This window comes from Mus musculus, chromosome X (assembly GCF_000001635.26).
Source record: "Mus musculus strain C57BL/6J chromosome X, GRCm38.p6 C57BL/6J".
NCBI lineage: Eukaryota > Metazoa > Chordata > Mammalia > Rodentia > Muridae > Mus > Mus musculus.
Genome location: NC_000086.7, coordinates 11,520,266 through 11,535,659, shown reverse-complemented (window position 1 = coordinate 11,535,659; position 15,394 = coordinate 11,520,266). Strand labels below are relative to the sequence as shown.

General features: G+C 46.5%; 2 long non-coding RNA genes across 4 annotated transcripts in view; both read left to right on the top strand.

Annotated features, from left to right (window-relative positions):
• The first annotated feature begins 2,218 nt into the window (after positions 1-2,218).
• On the top strand, positions 2,219-7,267 carry Gm34187. The gene is made up of 3 exons (XR_386895.2): positions 2,219-2,535; positions 4,141-4,200; positions 6,334-7,267. It is a non-coding gene; the product is annotated as a predicted gene, 34187 (long non-coding RNA).
• A 2,659-nt stretch (positions 7,268-9,926) lies between these two features.
• The window catches only part of Gm39496, a 37,861-nt gene continuing 32,393 nt past the window's right edge, over positions 9,927-15,394 (top strand). For 2 of the 3 annotated variants that reach the window (XR_878060.1, XR_878057.1), the window contains exons 1-2: positions 9,927-10,513; positions 12,348-12,926. This is a non-coding gene — a long non-coding RNA (predicted gene, 39496). The remainder of the gene's footprint in view (positions 10,514-12,347; positions 12,927-15,394) is intronic. The other variant, XR_878059.1, reaches the window with a different exon arrangement.

Sequence of the window (15,394 nt, the reverse complement as noted above, 5' to 3'; positions counted from 1 at the left end):
CTTATTATGGAAGTTTCAAACATGTATTATTGCATTCTCTGCTACTATGAAAATACCAAAAGTTGTATAATAAATATATGATTTATTTGTTTGTTTTAGCAGAGGCTGTGGCAAGTGCTCATTATGGTGGGTGCTCATGTGGGAGACAGAAGACAACCCATGAGAGTCTGTTTTCTCTTTCTACCATGTGGGTCTGGGGATAAACTCAGAACATTATATTTGGCAATAGTCACTTTTGTCTGCTGAACCATCTCGCTGTCTGAAAGAGAAGATTTTTTAATTTCCTTTTTTCTTTTTTTCTGAAGGTTCGAGGGTGATGTGATAACTTTGGCTTGTCTTGGACTTTGGTCTGGTGGTAGAGCATCACCAGGTAGGCAGTGGGTACAAGAGGGGAAAGAGTCATAAGGAAAGATAGGAAGCCTGAGTGTGAGCCCAACTTGTCCTTGCATGACAACTCAGTGTTGAGGAACCTTCCTGGGTTAGCAGGATAACTTTATTAACCCCTTCGCAAGTATTTCCCCAGGAGGTTCCTCCTGTCAAAGGCTCTACCACCATTCCCAGAACCACAATGGAGACTAAACTTCCAACACATAAACCCTTGAGGGGTATATTCAAACTTTCCCTAAACCACAGCAAAGCTGTGTTTTTTATCCAACATTGAGCTATAACAATGACCATCTCATGGGCAGTTGGTTTCCTCTATATCCTTATCAGCTCTTCTTCACATAGGAAGCAGAGCAAATTGCAGCATTACATCATCAGCCCTACCAAATATTGTTGAATTTATCTCTAAAAGAAGAGTGACTTTCAAAAAGATGACAAATGTCATTATTATGTCAACAAGTAATTAACAGTCCCTAAGTAGTGACAAATATCCAGTGGATGCTTCATTGATTGTTTCATTGATAAGATCATTATTTTAATAGTTTTTTTAAAAAGATTTATTATTTATTTGATACTTAATATTTAAGTATATTTAAGTGATATTTTATTAAATATATATTATAGTTGATACAGTGTTTCCTTGTTTTAAAAGTATGTGCATACATGTGTATTTGTATGTGCGTGTGAGTGCAGGTGCTCTTAGGGGTGGGAATAGGGGCCCAGATCTCCTGGAGCCAGAACTACAGGAGATCATGAACCACTTGATGTGGGTGCTGGGAACTGAACTCAGGTCCTCTGCCAGAGCAGAACATGCTCTTAAGCACTGAGCCAGCTCTCCAGACCCCAGTGTGATTATTTTTAAATGGATAGTCTGTGCTGGCATCCAAAGAAGGCTGCCCATATGAAACTGTTTTTCCTACACTGTTCCTCTTTCCTCACCACTAGTCTGAGGGAGGAAACTAGGCTGTTTGTCCTGTGGAGTTTTCCAGTGGGGCTTACCCCCCCCCACCCGATTGCATCTTGTAAAGTCCTAACATGCATGGGGGATGAGGGTGGAGGTGGTACCTCATTGATGTCAATCACTGTGAACTTGGTCTGCAGGGATAGGCTCTGCTGGCGGTTCTCCTTTTCCATTGAGGATCACTGTCTACATCCATCAAGCTCCCTTCACTCCGAGGACTAGCTCACACCCCATGGCTGAAACGCACCCAGCATCTTCCTTCAGAATAGACCGCCGCTTTATTTAGGATTCTTTGCTCCACACACTGCACACATTCTGGCAGGGGCGGGCTGCATCTGTGCTCTGCCTCATTGTGTTTCCACCGCCTGGTGCAGAATAGTGCTTCACTGAATATTTGCTGAATGAATGAATTCTTTTGCTTTAGGAATCTTGCCTGGAAAAGCCTGGAGAGGGGCCTGGAGAGAAGTGAGCCTCAGAAAGAGGGCTGGGGTCTTTCAGGACCTTGTTTTCCTATGGAATGCTTTTGTGTGCCTCGAACATGCTCACTTCATGGTGTCGACCTCTGAGGCTGCTGAATTGCAAAATACAACTTGCCCCCTTTAGCACTGGGTGGCACTGAGGGGCAAAAAGCCTCCCCAAACCCGAACTCTTCTTTCACCCTAGACCTCAGAGACTTAGAATATCTCATCTTTAATCACTGTCTAAAATGCAGGATTTTTACTTCCTGGATTAGAAAATGTTTCATTCCCAGAGAGGCCTGATGTGCCTTCAGGGGAGCCCTTTCCCTCTCTCTTTGATCTTAGTACACCATTCCACCAGCCCCGGGCTCCCAGTGAATTAAACAAAAATGGAGAAAGTCAGCTCCGGAAGAAAGTTCAGCCTCCCAATTGTGCTGGAAGGGCACCTGGCTGGCTGCTAAGCATAGGCCAGGAGGAGATTTGCGACCTCTTCCTGAGGATCAACACAGGCTACTGGTCATGTGAAGGTCACGTTATCCTATAGTCTCTGGAGACTCTTTGGACGATGCAGCTGCAAAACAAGAACTCCTTTCCTTCTCTAGGGGGAGGAGAAACGGACAACACGGCCTTCCCAGGTGGTCTCTGCATGTATCATGGGGTAGAATAGATGGAAAAGCCTGAAGCAGCAGCAACGGACTCTCCCTGGCACCAATCTCCAAGCTGGCACTAAAGGTACTTTGGCAAAACCTGGAGGGGTCCGAGAGTTTCCCACTTCCAGTGCCTGCAATTCCAGGGCTCAGGGTTGCTAGGCAGAGGAGGTCTGCAGAGGCCACAGACTGAGCCAAGAATGCTAAGAAGGGCTGGACTCCCTCCGACTGATGGACCAGTCACTGGCTTTGGCCACATGGCATTGGTTTTTCTGAGCAGTTCTCTTGAGGGCAGTACAATGCCAGTCGGCTGAGTAGAAGGAGTCTATCATAGTTTGCTTTGGGACCATGTTGGGGGATGTAGTGACTTCTCTATCTTTTATCTGTCTGTTTGGGTTAACATTAGTAACTTAAGAAAGAAAGAAAGAAAGAAAGAAAGAAAGAAAGAAAGAAAGAAAGGAAGGAAGGAAGGAAGGAAGGAAGGAAGAAAGAAAGAAAGAAAGAAAGAAAGAAAGAAAGAAAGAAAGAAAGAAAGAAAGGTATGATTTTAAGATAATGAAACCTTGAATTAAAAACCGTTACTCCACAGCTGCTTCTGGTTCCTGAGTGTGGTCCTCTGAGTGAGACACCTCAGGGAGGTATTTACCGGTGGACTGGTAGCTTCTATCACTCAAAAATACTTTGGGGGAGTGGGAAGGCTGGAGAGATGGCTCAGTAGTCAAGAGCACCCTCTGACCTTACAGAGGACGAGAGATGGGTTCCCAGCATTTTCATCAAGTGGCTCACAACAGTCTGTAACTCCAGCTCCATGGGATAGGACACCTTCTACGAACACTCCTACAAACACTGCAATCACAGGCAAAAACACACGTACACACAATTTACAAAGCCTTTAAAAAACCTTTAAAAATGATTTGGGGACACACTTCATGAGTGTACCCTTTGGATCCTGTGTCTTTTAGGTGGCTTCAGAGACAACAGATTTGAGCCACATTTTGGTAATCAGGTCAGAGGCTCCATGTGAAATCCTGGTTTGTGTGACTAGCGCTATTGTACCTCACACCCTGATGAGCAGTTAGAGATTCAAGGGATTAAAAGAAATGACTGAACCTCTTTTAGACTCAGAATGATTTCTGTAGAATAACTGTGCTGAGCAATAGGAACTTGACTTCCTTGCTTGGTGTGTCAGACCTGGAAGGTGTTTTCAGAATTGAAGTAGTGGTACGCCATCCTCCTGGCACATCCCTGGTGTGCACACATCAGCACTGCAAGAGGGAACAGCATTATAGAGGAAGCTGCCTTTCCCGATCCTTCTGTGGTTGGGACTTTGGGATCCTCAGCACAGTTTGCTTGGCTGTGAGTCTCCAACTGCTAGCTCAGTACTCATGGCCAATGCCCTAGTTTGTCTTCATTCAAAGATTTCGTGTGCAAGGTGTTTATTTGCAAAGAGGTCCCAGCAGCCCAGTAAGTGGGTGCAGAAGTGAGTCAGGAAAGGAAGGGACGCCTATAACCACTGTGAGCAATGGGTAAGTGAGGTGCAGACCTGCTGGGAACCTTCTGGAAAGCAGTGAGGAATGTAAGCCTGAGTTGCCCTTAGCTAGTAGTATTGCGAAGCCAGAGTAAGTATGTAGTGATTCCTGCCCTCTTGCCCTTTGGCTGAAAGCTGTTCCTGTTGTGTCATTGCTTCCAGGTTGCCTGCAGTGTGGGATAAATATACTTCTGTACCCAGAAGAATGCTATTTTTTAAGAGGTAAGATGTTGTGAGTGAGCCCAGAACTTTCCCCCAAGGGGCAGGTTCTCCTCCTGCCACCAATAGGCCAGACAATAAGAAAAGAGCAGTAGGCCCTACAAGCGATCAAATAAATGCTTATTGACTATATTTGTGGGTGGCTGTGTCTACAGTACTGGAAATAGTGACTTAGGGACATATCAGTTAACAGGGAAATGCGTTCTTACTTAAAAAAAAAGATTTGTTTTATTAATATGAGTGTTTCCCCTGCTTGTATGTAAGTGTGTCTGATGAAGATGTAGGTCAGATGAAGCCATTATAGCTTCTGGAACTGGACTATCAGTCATGAGTGACCATTATGAGTGCTGGGAGTTGGACCAGGTCTTCTAGAAGAGCATCCAGTGCTCTTAACTGCTGAGCCATCTCTCCAGTGCCTTCCTAATTATAATTCCACAAACATAGGGGGTAGACAGATACCAACCTTCGGATCTTGGGCACACAACCCATATTAGGTTGTTTGTAACTAGTTCTTCATGGCACCTGACACATGGCACATGGCACTGGCTCCCATGCCCTCACCAACCTCCAGATGACCCTTCCTCCTGTGGGTGTGTATTGGAGAAGAGGTGGAGCTTGCAGTCATGGTTCTGAGTTTGAATTTCATTTATACCTCTGTGTGATCTCAGATAAGCTATTTCCACTTTTTAGTGCTCCTCCCTCCCTGTCTTCTATGAGAAATTAACCAATAATGTCATCTCCCTGGGCTATTCCAGGGACCAAAAGAAGTATAGTTGGTGTATGCAGGCAGCCACGTCTGTACCCAGGACTGTAGAATGTAGTCTGTGTTCAGACCATCATCCACTGATCATCTGAGCAGGTAGCCTACCATGAGTTGGCCTCCATTCTGTGTGTTGAGAAATAATGATGTACAAAATAGTGAATAAAATATCATTGGAGCTTATTTTCATGGAGCTTAATTTTCAGTAGAGACTATAAACAACTGAGCACAAGAATAGGGTGGGGGTATGGGGTGGGGGAAGTCAGTTGGCAAAGTGCTGGCCTCAAAACAGGAGGACTTAATTTTGATCTTCAGACTCAAAAAAAAAAAAAAAAGCACCATTGTGTGGAATTAAAATTAAGATGGTACTGGAAAGATGGCTCAGAAGTTAAGAATACTGGATGCTTTTCCAAAATGTTGCTACTGTGCATTTTAAACCCCAAGGCTGGAGAGGAGGTAGGTAGATTCCCTGGGCTCACATGCCATCTACCCTCCACTACTTGGTGAATTCTAGGCCAATGAGAGACCCTATCTTAGAACAGGAAGGTGAGGAATTCCACTTGAGGTTGTCCTCTAGTCTATACATACACACAAGCACATATGTGTATCTACACACACCTCTGCACCTGTATACACACAAACATGCATGTATGCACACATGCAGACACATGTACAGGCACAAACTTCAGCCCATTTTATAAGCATGTTAGAAGGTGACCAATACCTTGGGAAAACCAAGTCTGGGGAGGGAAAGGTGACATTAAACTGACATGATGGGGAAGAGGGAGAGAGGGAGAGAGAGGGAGAGAGGGAGAGAGAGGGAGAGAGGGAGAGAGAAGGAGAGAGAGAGAGACCACATGGCATCGGATTTACTTGAACAATGCAGAATGGCCTTGTCTGTCTGGAGATCTGTAACTCAAGCATACCTGTAAAAACCTTTCATTCATATATATACACATATACATATATATATGTATATATATGTTTGTATATATATACACACACATATACATATATATATGTATGTGTGTACGTGTATATAAATGCACATATGTATGTATATAATCTCTCTCTCTTTCTCTCTCTCTCTCTCTCTCTCTCTCTCTCTGTGTGTGTGTGTGTGTGTGTGTGTGTGTGTGTGTGTGTGTGTTACCATTTAGCCCATGGCCCCAGGGCAACTGGAGAGGAGTGAGCCAGGCAGAGTCCAGCTCTGCAAGCAGCTTGGTTGGAGTCTCTTGCAAAAGCTGGCCTCAGCCTCTGACCTGAGGGCAGAAAGACTTGTGGCAGCAGCTCACCCTGCATTTACCACTCTGGCTGCCTGCCTCTATGTCCATGGTAGCTTTCTGGCACTCTGCTCTTCCCTTCTGTCTCCATAGATGGATCAGAATTGACTGACAGAAGGCAAGGGCTTCCTGACTGTAGTCAGAACCCTTGTCTCTGAAGGCACAGCAACGGACAGAACCTTTGGAGCATTCACGTCGAGAGTCTAAAGTGCTTGTGCACTTCTGTGGGACCTGTTCCTGAGTTGTGAGATGGGAATTGCTGCCATGTGCAGAATGGATGTGTTAAACTCTGCCTCACACCCAGTTCAGCACTGGGTAAAGTTCTCTGCTCACAATTGTCCTGGTTTTATTCAGGAGGTTAACTGTCCGGCATTTTCCGTTTGCAAAGCTAAGGAAGAAAAGAGAAGAAAAGTCATCTTCTTGGCCACAAGGTTCTTAGACAGTCCGCTGTGATGATTAATCTTGCTTGTCAGTTTGGTTTGATTGAAAGATACCTAGGAGATTAGTCGAGCACACCTCTGGGTGTGTCTATGAGAGCCTTTCCTGAGACAGTTAAATCACAGGGCTCTGACTAATCCACTATTGAATTCCAAACCTAAATGGAGAATGGGGAGGCTATGGAGAAGGGGGAGGTGGGGCTGAGCTGGAGAAAGTGGCAGGCAGGGCAAACCTTCAAAGGCTGCGTCTTGGCTCTGGGCCCTTCCTGTTATTCATCTTTGCTTGCTGGCTCCCATGAGGTGATTCACCATGCCCTTCTTCCAATGAGGTATTGCTTCACTGAGGCCAGCCAGCATGGGCCAAACCCTCTGAAACCATGCGGCGAAGGAAAGCCTTCATCTAGCTCCTTCTTCTTGGCCTTTGTCCCAATGATGGAAATCTAACACAACGAAGAAGTAAAGCCTGCATCTAAGTCATGACAGTTATCTCTTCCTCCATGGGAAATACTTTGCAAGACTCCTGGCGGACGCTTGAAGTGACACCTAACTGCAGCTTCTGTAGAAACTATGATCAAATTTAACACATAACTTGGGCACATTGAAGTTACTAGCTATGACACTAAAATTGGAATTCTAGCAATACAATAAAATAATAGTCATGAGTGCAGTGTCTCTCACTCACACACAATTATCTTCTTCACCCTTCTCTCAGGTTAATGTGAGGTGATACAGTGGCTCTGGGATGAGACAAGTGAGGCAAACAACATAGCAACATTGGCTCAGCACGAGGCCGCTGTTGAGCATCTTCAATGAACTCCTGGGAGCATTTGTGGCCAGTCTGATGAGTCTCATGCCATCCTGCTCCATTCAGCCGAAGACAGAAACTGTCCCTCTTCATCTGCTGGATCCATACTGTATGCACTACCTACTCATCACTCACTTAGTTGGCTCTCCATATAGGTGCTTGTATTCCAGGAAGCCAAGGAATGACACCTGATCCCAAACTTAGGAATTGCTTATTTCTGAAATTTCCCCTTTCAGATTTCGTATTTTCAGGCATAGTTGACCCTGACAAATGGCAAATGGCAAAAAAAATTGTGGGCAAGTTGGGGGACCTCTGGGTATCACAAATGCACACAGCAGGTGCGACTTCTTTTCTGTTGGCTTCTTGGCCTAGGGAGCTGTGGTAGGTGATTCCAGCACTCTATCAGCCTACCATTTCAAGCTCTGTGGCTCTCAGCCTCACTGGCTGAAGGCTTTGTAGACATCAGGGGAGATCATCTGGACCAATACTGGAACAAGTAGAAATTATAGGCAGCCAGAGCTCCAGGATTGTGGTCCAGGAACGGTAGGTGATCCAGCTGCTTTGCCCCGAGCCAACCCGGAGCTTAGGGCCACAGCTCTCAAGGATTCTCCCAAAAGCTGAGCTCTAGCACACCCCCACACCCCTGTGTGTGTGTGTGTGTGTGTGTGTGTGTGAGCGCGCTCTTATCTGCTTTCCTTCCAGTTAAGTCTCACTCTCCCCAATTCCTCACTGGGATTCCTGAATTCACCTTACAGGTAAGCAAACAGTTCTCAGACCCTTGTCTTATACCATTCTTTGGGAAGGAGTAGCCTATGACGCCAGGAAAACGGTAACAGACCTTCCAACCCCTTAATAAGACATGGTGAGAGAGGAGGCAGGAAGTCTGTGGGAGGATCTTGGGAAAAGATGGAAGTGGATTTGCTACCGGTGTAGAAAGAAGTGTAGGAGTTGAAGTGGGGAGGATAATCCCAGAGACTCTGGTATCATGAGCCAAGAGAATGGATCACCTTTGGGGCTGGCATGGAGTTCAGCAGAGCAGGAATGAAGCACAAGGATAGTGCCCAGCAAGGGTAGCTGCAAGCAAGTTGGAATGGGCTTCCCAAGTCTAGGGAGAAGCTCAAGCATTGCTCTGTAAACCTCCTAGTTTTGTTCTAGAGCATCCAGAACACTGTGTGGAGGCCAGGATGGAGGGTAGGATGAGTGCGCTGTCCCGAGCCTGGCTGCTGCTTCCTGAGGGAAAGGGTAGACGATTTCTCCATCAGTCGTGCCGCCCCACAGCAGCCTGGGTCCTGGCAGCAGAGTGAGACCAAACAAGGCTGTTTGTTTTTGGACAACTTTCCCTCTCTAAAGTCCTTTCGTGAAGCAGTCAAGAAAGGACTTAAACCATTTCGCCCTTCCGAAGCCAAGTCAGTCTTCGCCCTGTACTGTGTAGTTTTAAATGCATTTATTTTTACTAAAGAGCAATCAATAGCTCGAAACAACGTGTAAATGTACGTCAAGAAAGGCATCCTTGAGGTTGCAGAGATGGCTCAGCAGTTAGAAACACAGACAGGGGGCCTGGATTTGGTTCCCAGTAGCCACAGGATGGTTCACGACTGTTTATAATTTCAGTTCCAGGGATCCAACGTCCTCTTCTGATCTCTGTGTGCAAAACACGCGCACGCGCGCGCACACACACACACAAACACACACACGCAGACAAAGCATTCATGAACATAAAATTAAAGATCCAAACAAAATTAGGTTTCTTTTTCAAAGAAAGACATTGAAGTTTGTGATTCATTTAAGCTGTAAGACAATGTACTTACGTGTTTATTCATTCACTCATTCATTTCATAGGAGACAGAGTCTTTCTATGTAGCCCAAGCTGGCTGCCCTGGCAAGTCCTGGGATCGAAGGTACACTCCACCTCCTGGATAAGGGTCCGATTTAAATGTGACATAAACTAGGAAGGCTTTCTTACTCCCTGGAAGCTACACGTAGGTTTTTCCCCTTCCTACCTTCTGTCTGGAGGTGTGGGATGAGTATCTGTGCCAGGCTGATAGGGTTTTAATGGCAGCTCTGGGTCCTGGCAGAAAACCGGAGATGTTTCTTCACTACTGCCTGCTTGAATTCTCCCTGGAAAGGGAAAAGTAGTCTCCCATCCTGATGTCCATTTATCCAGCTCCTTCCCCAGCTCTATGCCTGCTTCCCTCATTCTTTCTATGAGCTGGGGACTAGAATTCCCTCTTCTTGTGCCTGAGGCCAAGCCTGGATGTTTCAAGGCAGATGGAGCCCTAAAGATGCCCTTCAGGCTTTCCAGGGACCCAATACAGCTGCTCCTTGCCTGGGACTGATAGACCGTAGTGGCTGCCTTGTGCTGTTGCTGGGACTCCTCCTCTTTCTCTCCTCCTCCTCCTCCTCCTCTTCCTCTTCCTCTTCCTCTTCTTCCTCTTCCTTCTACTTCTGCTCCTCTTCCTTTTTGCTTCTCTTATGAAAAATGGGAAAAGTTTAAAAGAAGAGGGAGGGGGTTGGTGGCCACTGTGCCTTGCTTCTGAATTTCCCAGCAAAGTCACCTTTCCAGCACTCACAGGCTCTCTGCCTCCGCTCTCAGCAAACCATATGCTGTTGCTGCTGCTGGCCGCGTCCTGGGGATGGCTTTTTTCCCCTTCAGCAAGCCTCCAGAAATGTCACCGAAATTTATATGCTTATTCACAGAGCCGCTAAAGCAGAAAACCGGCTTTTCAGCTATTTTTGTTTTGCTTTGCAGATGGGGAGTAAGAAGCATAAATCTCTCCCTCGTTGGACTCGGGAGGCCCCCCCACTCTGTGTTTGGTATCAGATGCTGTTCAGCCCATGGTGATGATCTCCAGCCCCCATGTTGTCATCTGCACAGAGAGCAGGAGAGCGACCCCAACTCAGCTGCAGCCGCTGCTACTCATAGCCCAGGACATCAAGGGCCCCAACTTCAGGTGGTTCATGGAGGTGTTCTGGAGGAGACAAGATCTTAAGGATGGCCCCAGTCTCTTCTGTGACAGTTGCCTCTCTCTGTGTAAGTTGGGGTCAGGGGACCACCAGTCTAGTCTACCAATGGATCTTCTGCAACAATCAGTACTGTTTCTCCTCTCTCCCCTCCCATCCCTTCCCCTATTCTCCCTTCCTCTCCCCTCCCTTCTTCTCCTCTCCCTTTCTCTCTTCTCTCCCTCCTTACTATCGTCCCCTCTTCTCTCTTTCCTCTTCCTCATCTCCCTTCCTTACTCCCTTCCACCTCACCCTCACCTTCCCTATGGCCTCTCCCCTCCTTTACCCTCTTCCCTCTACCATCTCCCCTACCTTCCCCTCTACTCATCTCTTCCTTCCTTCCTTCCTTCCTTCCTTCCTTCCTTCCTTCCTTCCTCCCTCCCTCCCTCCCTCCCTCCCTCCCTCCCTCCCTCTTTCTTTCTTTCTTTCTTTCTTTCTTTCTTTCTTTCTTTCTTTCTTTCTTTCTTTCTTTCTTTCTTCCTTCCTTCCTTCCTTCCTTCCTTCCTTCCTTCCTTCCTCCCTTCCTTTCTTTCTGAAACTGAGTTTTGCTGGTGTTAGACGCTCTTTGTACCCTAGACTGTCTTTGAACTCTAAATCCTCTTGCTTCCGATTCCCGAGTACTGAGAATACAGGCACCTATAAGCATTTCCCACTGTTCACTGCCTTTTCATTATTATTGCTGGCTGCATAACCACCAGTGGTTAAACTTCAAGGCTTTATTTCGCTCATGGTCTCATGGGCCAGGAACTGGAGAAGGGCTCCAGAAGCAGGTCTTAGTGGGCCTCAGGTCAGATCCTGCATGGGGCTGGAGTCATCTGAAGGAGCTAATGGTGGAGGCATCCTCACGCTGCTGTTGTGGCATAGTGTTCTCAGAGCGTAGGCTGCCTGTAAGGTCGATACTAGAGTCTTTCATGACAATGTTCTGATAGTTAAATGAAAGCTATCTGATCTACCCTTAGATGCCCCACAGTTTCACTTTTACTAAATTCCATGGGTTCCCCAATCCCTCAGGTCAGCCCAGGCACAACACAAGTAGCTCTAGATGCTCTCTAATTCAAGGCATCTGGGAGGGCTCTAGGCAGAGGAAGGACCCGGGTGGTTTGGGTTTAAGGAGCATTCTGTCTGCTTATTTGCCTTCAAAGGGACTCTGGACCACCCTGGAGCTTTGGTCAGAGTGCATTCTAGGGTGACTGTTGCCTTGGTGTCCAGCTGCTGACCCCATTCCAGGGAGAAGATCTTTTCCTCCTCACTGCTGCTCACACCAATCATTTCTGACAGTAACAGCTCCCGGTAAATCCCTTCTATTCCGGGCATCCAGAAGGCAAGGTTAGGACAAGCTACTCCGATTGGGGAAGGGCAGGGGTGGGGCCAGACAGACTCACTTCTACTCTACTCCCTGTTTCTAAAGCAAGCACCTGGCTGTCCGCTCTGACTTGGGGAATAACATCCACTATTCAACTGCTCCCAGCTCCTCCACTTCCCTGCTCTGAGCAACCCTCACCCTTCATCTGGCTCCCTGCTGCCTGCCCAACCTCCACAGTCTTTTTCCTCCTGAAGCCTAAGCAGACACTGAATACTGAATGTTTTTTCCTCTGCACACAGCTCTCCTGTGATAATGAAGTGCTCTTGGAGTCAAGGCCAGAATCCTTTAAAAATATTTATTTTTAATTTTCGTTGGTATATATTCATCACACACAGTACCGGGTTACATAAAGCCATTTTCATACATGTATATACTGTATATTGCACGTATTCTCCAATGCCCCTGATTTTCTCTGCTTCCATTAATCCTCATTGTACCCCCAAGTTTCATTTTTATTTTCATATCATACATATATTTATGATTTTATCTATATAAATTCTAGGACCTACAAAAAAGAGAAAAGTGTAACACCCAGGTTGCTTCTATAACATACCTATTGTGAATAATTATACTGCATTTGACACTGACGTGGAACGGTCTCTGTGATGCATTGACTTGGAGTCCTTCAGGTAAGTACCCAGGGGTGGGGCATAGCTGGATCCCATGGTGGGTATATTTCCAGGCTTTTTCTTTCCCCTATTGGTCAAGGCTAGGATCTTTATAGTGCCCTGAGCTCTAGCCCCTGTGACTATGCTGGCTTCACCTTCTACCTCCACATTCCATTGTAGGCATGCTGGCTTTCTTAAGTGCTGGCAACAGAGCTGCTTTCTTCCTTCATCAGCATCTTTGCTTTTGCTCTCCCTCTGCCTCTAGTGTCTTTCCTTCAGACCCCCTTGAATTAAAATCTCAGCTGCACTTCACCTCCCTCTCTTTGTCTCACAGTCCACTTGAATTTTCTCTGCAGCATTAACCTCCCCATAGGTATTTATGAATTTCCCCCGTCTTCTTCATCGTGGAAAGAGGCTGAGTCTGTGTGGTTTACTCCAGAGACTCCACCTTGTCTGAGGAACCTTTGCATCTAGTAAGTATTAGTAAATGGTGAATGAATGAACAGACTCTGGTGCTAAGCTTTGTGTTTGCTTCCCATTTAGTTTCTATTTATTATTGTTGTTCACGGTGGATGCACTCAAGAGTAGGCACAAAGAAGTCAGTTTGTTCTCTCCTCCCATCATGGGACCTGAGCATGGAACTCAACATCCTCGGGATTTTAAAACAAGTGCCTTTATCCATTGAGCCACGTTGCTGACCCAACCATTGGTTACTAGGCCAGTAGTAAGTTGTCCCTCTGTACCTGTAAGAGGTGGTGTGTGTGTGTGTGTACATGTCACTACCCAGGCCCATGTAGAGGTCAGAAGACAGCTTTTGGGAGCCAGTTGTTCTCTTCAACTGAGGGTCTCATGGACTAAATTCAGGTTTTCAGGCTTGTAGAGTGGATGTTTTTATTTGCGGAGACATCTGGATGCACCTTCCCCCCACCGAGCCAGAGCTGGCCTTGAACTTGCTATGTAGCTCAGGCTGGCCTTGTGCTTACTATATAGCCCACTCTGTATAGAAACATGAGATTCTCCTGCCTCAGCCTGTTGGAGGTTGGGATTCTAAGCATGTGCCATCAAACCAGGTATGGTCCTATGTTTTTTACAAAAAAAGTTATCATAGTCCCTTGGCTTGTTTGATCAAGGCTCAGCCAACTTTTTCTGCAGAAGGCCCGAGAGCAAATAGGGTAGGCTTCATAGGCCATCAGTCTCCAGCACAGCTCCTTGACATAATAGCCTGGCAGCAGCGAGAATCAAACCCACATGTGTTGCTCCACTCCTGAAAATCTCGTTGGTAAAAATGGACAATGAGCTATGCTTAACCCATGAATCCATTACCAAGCCCCGCTTTAGCTGTAAACAGGACCTCGGAACCAGAGAGTGAGTTCTGCTTTCTCCTTTGAAGCACAGAGAAGTTGAATAGTTAGTTAGTTAGTTAGTTGACTTGAGGCTGTACACCAGGCACAGACAAATGTGGTCAAGGAACCCAGGTTTCCTGGTTTCCCACTCCGGGCTCAGTTTATCTGAGTTCCTTCCCATGGGCCATTCAGAAGTTCCACCCCCACTCCACCCCTGGGCGTCACTAAGAGGACTCCATTAACATCGCAGAAAGCTCGCATTAAGTGCTAATTGCGTCAGGTGCCAATTGCACACAGTGGTAGTGTGAAACGATGGAAAGGAAAGGGAGAGGGTGAACAACTGGGACAGAGGCCAGGAGAGAAGCAGGCTTATGGCAGACTAGGCCTGCTCTGTATGACAGGCTGATTCTGAGAGAGCCCAGGGACTGAGCAAGGCCCGAGAGAAGGAAGCTGGCACAGGCAGAAGTTGAAGTGGATAGCAGTGGCCTAATAAAGGGAGCCCTGACCCAGGGGTGAGTCCCTCAATGGCAACCAGGTCCTGCAGAGAGGTGTGGAAGGTCACCTTCATCATCCCCCTCCCTCAGTTCAGCACTTGTGTTGGCTATCTATGCTGTACACTGGGAGGAAACATGAGCCTGCCATGCTGAAATGGTCGTGAACCCCAAAAGACCACCAAGGAGCCAAATCGGATGCAATCGTATTAGGGTCTCTCTAGTCAAGCTTGACCTTGGGCTTATCTCACTGCTGACCCACAGGACAGTTTTGGTGGAGTAAAAGCTCCGAACAGTCATCAGGACAAGGCTTTTTATAGAAAATGGCAAGTGAGGGGTGAGTGTTTCTAGACTGGCAAGCATCTAATTGGGACGCTACTGTGGCCTTTAGCATAATTGGCTGATGCTGGGAGACAAACTGTAAACTCTTGCTTTCCTCCTGATTGGTGGTTGTTAGGCAGGGTCCAGCTTGTAACCTGGGGGTCCAGATTTGCTGGGAGAATACCCTAGAGACTGTTGCTAGGTGCTGGATTTGTTGGGGAGGGTAACCTGGAGACTCAGGTCTTGTTGGGGGGTAGCCTGGAAATTGGAACTAGGTATCAATTTCTTAGTTTACTTGAGTTCAAACTTCTGAGATTGAGTCTGGACCCAAGAATTTGGTCTCTCAAGCTTAAGGATAAGATCCTCAAGAAGGTGAAAGCCAAGATGGCTGTTTATGGTACTAGTCACAGCTGGGACAGCCAGTCTTCTATTCTTTAGGGCTCTATACTCTAGAACACAAAAGAGCTGGTTAGAAATTGGAGACCCACAAATTCAAAATGGAATTGCTCCACAGTCTTTTTGCCTGTGAGGTTAGGTTTGGCTATGACTGGTGGAAAATCCAAACGAATAGTGGTTTCCATTGGACTGCGTATCTCACTAAGGAGTCCCTGTGTTGTGAAAAGAAAAATGACAGTTGATTGGTGGTTAATGGACAGGCTAATGGACAGTGTTTGCTCATTTTTATCAAGGTTCTGTTGAATGTGGAATGTGGCTGGAGCATATAAATATGAGTTACTGTGCCACATGTTGTTGATGACTGATAGAACTCTGAATGTAACCCTGAGC